A 4,977-nucleotide genomic window follows, 5' to 3' on the forward strand; every position below is an offset into this window, starting at 1 on the left:
CACATCTTGAAAACTCACCAGTGGGGAATATATTTTGCCAAGGGATCCATTTTTTAGAGAGTCTCATATTTCCACAGGAAAAGCCCATTCTTTATTTATCTGACCTAAGTGAGAATATCCTTCAAATTTTCATTATGACAAAAATAATTATATTAATTATGATTCTGGAAAAGCATGATGGCTGTTTAATTCTGAATCTGTCTGCTTCTCCTAGAAATAGAACAACAAGATAATGAAAAGAGCAAAAAAACAAAATCACAAACTCCATTTTCACTTAAAATAGGAGACAAAGAAAACCCACAAACTTCAAATTATGTGTTCATGCTGCCAAAAGCAACTGAAACCAGCAGAGCCTGTCAGGAAGGCCCCAGAGCAGCCATGCTACAGTGGTAGGAAAGATTAGGGAGTGTTGACACTGCAGAGACCAATCTCAGAAACCAATAGCAAAATAAGTGTCTACTCTCCAAAAGGTGAAGGCCCCAAATTGTGGGCAAGCTTTCTTTGAGCAGTGCTGAAAGCCAGTTGGGCATGTGCAACTGGGGGTAGAAGGAAGACTTAAAAATTGCCTAGACAAGTGCAGAGGAGAATATATTTAGATAGTGTCAGTAAAAATCCATTTTATAAAAGTGAGTGGATTACAATGGAAAGTAAGACCTATCCCTGGGTAGCGACAGCCAATAGCATAAACAGAGGAGACACAGGACTGGACGAGGAAGCTCTCCAGAGCCAAGTTAGGTTCTAAGAGGCAAAGGAAGGATACCTACATAGAAGTGCCACAGTATAACAAAAGATTTTTCTTTAACCCAGGGCTGATTTTCAATAGAAAGTCATTCCCAACTATTTTATTTTATTTTTTTTCTCTAAACCTATAATGGTTGGCTGAGATGTCTGTTCTAAATTGGTTGGTTTCCATACCTTACCAATGCCTATACTATTCTTTCTGGCTTACACTGTGAATCAGGGAAGTTATTACTGTCCACTCTATTCAACCTCATACTTACATCTAGGAAAATACTGTTCTCATTTATAAGAACCAAAAGAGGAAAGGGTAAATACACAAAAAATTAAAGTGGTGTCAGAAAAAAATATGAAAAAATGAGAGAAATTTTCCAACAGAAAGGAACACTCAGTAAAAATATGTTATAATATAGCAGATAAAAATTTCAACCCAATATTCCAATAAGAATTTTAAAAATAACAGATTTGCAGCTGTAAAGGAAGATCACAAAGCAGAAATACAAGAGTTCTAAGATAACACAGTCAGACAGTAAGAGGTGATGGCCAGAAAACCAGCAAATGTAAAAAAAGGATTGACAGAACTCAGGGGGGAAAAGACAAAATTATTTTAAAACTGGAAGACAATGATGACATGGAGACTACAACAAAGAGTCTGACAAATAGAAGTAAGAATAGGAAACAAAAAAGGAGATGGAAACAAATAAATATTATGTAATGGATATAGAAGACAAGTAAAGGAAATGTAGTACATATATAATTAAAGATTCCAAGAAAGAAAAACAAGAGAAAATTAATACTTTAAAGTATCATTTTAAGAAGTTATTTGAACTAAAAGAAGAAGTAAGTCTATACACTAAATCTTGTGCCAAGACAATCTGGCCCCAAAACATATCCTAATAAATTATTGGGCTTGAAGAGTAAAGACAAAAATTCACTGGATAGGCAAAAATATCAACACTCTTATAAGGGGGGAAAATAAGATTAGTATCTGTTATGGTCTGACTGTTTGTGTCCCCCCAAAATTCATATGTTAAATCCTAATGCCCAATACGATGGTATTAAGAGGTGGGAACTTTGGGAAATAACCAGGTCATGAGGGTAGCTTCTGAAGCTAAGTTATCGAAGATGATAGAGCTCCCATCTGGTTCTCTCAGGGCACTTGCCTTTAAAACCCTGAGTACTATGTACTATGTCCAAGGCTGCCATGCTGTGAGGCAGCCCAGGCAACACAGACAAGCCATATATAGGGGTCTAAGTGACAGCCCCAGCTGAGATTCCTGAGAACAGTCAGCATCAATAGCTAGACATGTGAATGAAGATGCCTCCAAATGATTCCTGCCCCAGCCATTGATTCACCTCCAGCCTTCTATTCTTCAGCTGATATCAGGGAGGAGAGAGAGAGAGAGCAAGAGAAAGCTGTCACTATTCTTTCCTTTCCAAACTCCTGACCCACAGAATTTATGAGTGTAACAAAATAGTTGTTTTACACCACTAAGCTTGGGTGGTTCTGCAATATAAATAACTGTTAGAAATACTTAATATGAAATTTCCAAATCCTTTGTGAGGAAAATTTTAAAAACAGTTCTGAAAGACACAAGAGTATACTTGACAAAGAAAAAGACAAGCCAGTTCGTTTTGTTTTGTTTTGTTTTGTTTTCAGGAGGAAGAGGGGGTTGTTCATATTGCTGTTGTTTTGTTTTGGAACCAAGAAAAGTGATTTTACAATGCCCATGGGAAAATTTAAAAAATAAAAATATAGACTGGTGATGGGTAGTAAGGAGGGCACGTATTGCATGGTGCACTGGGTGTTATACGCAACTAATGAATCATTGAACTTTACATCAGAAACCAGGGATGTGGGGGAGGAGTTAAGATGGTGGAGGAGTGGGGGACCCCTTTTTCAGCTGATCCCCTGAGTCGAGCTGGATAGGTACCAGACCAGCCTGAACATCCACGGAATCAGCCTGAGACACAGGAAGATACATCTGGATCTCTGCAAATGAACATCTCCAGTGCTGTGTACTGAGGTACGAAGCGGGGAGCCGTGAAACCATGCACGGATATTGGAAGATAAACGGAAGGGGGAGGAAGCCGCCGCATTCGGGCGCCGGGAAGCGGTAGCCACCTGCACAGGGGAGCGGGCGGACTCGTGGACCTGCACCCACGAGACAGCAGACTGAGACCGTGAGCCAGGAGCGTGCGCCACCAGGCATCTCACGGAACTCTGGAACTCCAGTGTGCTCACTGGATCCAGACTGAGACCGGGAGCTCCAGGAGTGCGCGCGGGATGACTGGCGGCTGGTGGCTGGCGGCGTTAGAAACACAAAGGACAGAGACGCGCCGGCCCTGGAAGTGAGGGCTGGGACGATGGGTGTGGGGCGCACATCCTGGGATGCTGCAGGGTTGAGCAGCACCAACAGTAACAGAGTTAAAGGGGCCAGAACATCAGTGGAGAACGGGCCGCGATCCCTCTGTTCTGTGACAGAGGCTGAGATTCAGCCGCTGCTGCTCTGACTCTCAGAAGAGGCACAGCAGACCACCAGGGAAAGCCGCCAGAGAACAAAAGCCTGGAAATACCGGTTCACAGTGTGCCCATCCCCACCCCCCTGGCAAGGGACACAGAGACTCTACCCAAACAGGGTTGCCTGAGTATCTGTGCGGCAGGCACCTCCCCCAGAAGGCAGACTGAAAAATCAAGAAGCCCACAAACCTGGGTGCCTGGGTGGTGCGGTCATTGAGTGCCTGTCTTCGGCTTAGGGTGTGATCCCGGCGCTCTGGAAAGGAGTCCCTCATCGGGCTCCTCCACTGGGAGCCTGCTTCTTCTTCTCGCACTCCCCTGCTTGTGCTCCTTCTCTCGCTGGTTAGCTCTCTGCCACATAAATAAATAAATAAAATCTTTAAAGAAGAAGTCCAAACCCCTAAGATCCCTATAAAACAAGGGCGCATGGCCTGGGTCCCAGTAAATAATTTGGGCTCTGGACAACCCCGCAACGTCTCCTCATCAGAATGACAAGAAGGAGAAGCCCCCCCCCCAGCAAAGAAAAGTCAGTAAGTCTGTGGCCTCTGCCACAGAAATAATGGATATGGATGTGACCAAATTATCAGAAATGGAATTCAGAGTAACAATGGTCAAAATGATGAGTAGACTTGAAAAAAGTATTAACGAAAATGTTACTGAGAATATAGAATCCCTAAGGACGGAAATAGAGTGAATCTAACAGAAATTAAAAATTCTGTGAGCCAAATGCAGGCAAAACTAGAGGCTCTGACGGCCAGGGTCACCGAAGCAAAGGAACGTATTAGCGAATTGGAGGATGGGTTAGTAGAGGAAAAAACGAAAATAGAAGCTGGACTTAGAAAAATCCATGCCCAATAATGTAGGTTACGGGAGATTACTGACTCAATGAAATGTTCCAATGTCAGAATCATCGGCATCCCCGAGGGGATGGAGAAAAACAGAGGCCTAGAAGAGATATTTGAACAAATTGTAGCTGAAAACTTCCCTAATCTAGTGAGGGAAACAAGCATTTGTGTCCAAGATGCACAGAGGACCCCATCCAAGCTCAACCACGACAAACCTACGCCACGTCATGTCATATTGCAATTCGTGAATATTAGATCCAAGGATACAGTCTTGAAAGCGGCCAGGGCAAAGAAATTTCTCACGTACCAAGGCAAAGGTATCAGGATTACGTCAGACCTGTCTACACAGACCTGGAATGAGAGAAAGGGTTGGGGGGGGGCATTTTTAAAGCTCTTTCGGAAAAAAACAGAAGCCAAGGATCCTTTATCCAGCAAGGCTGTCATTCAGAATTGATGGAGAAATAAAGACGTTCCAGAATCGCCAGTCATTAACCAATTTCGTAACCACGAAACCAGCCCTACAGGAGATATTAAGGGGGGTTCTATAAAGGTAAAAAGGCCNAAAGGTTAAAAGGCCCCAAGAGTGATACAGAACAGAAAGCCACAACCGATACAAACAAAGACTTTACTGGCAACATGGCATCATTAAAATTCTCTCTGAGTTCTCAGTGCCAATGTTAATGGTTTAAACGCTCCCATAAAACGCCACAGGGTTGCATATTGGATAAAAAGACATGACCCATCCATTTCTGTCTAAAAGAGACTCATTTTGAACCCAAAGATGCATTCAGACTTAGAGTAAGGGGATGGAGTACCATCTTTCACGCAAATGGACCTCAAAAGAAAGCTGGAGTAGCAATTCTCATATCAGATAGA

This window comes from Ailuropoda melanoleuca, chromosome 15 (assembly GCF_002007445.2).
Source record: "Ailuropoda melanoleuca isolate Jingjing chromosome 15, ASM200744v2, whole genome shotgun sequence".
NCBI lineage: Eukaryota > Metazoa > Chordata > Mammalia > Carnivora > Ursidae > Ailuropoda > Ailuropoda melanoleuca.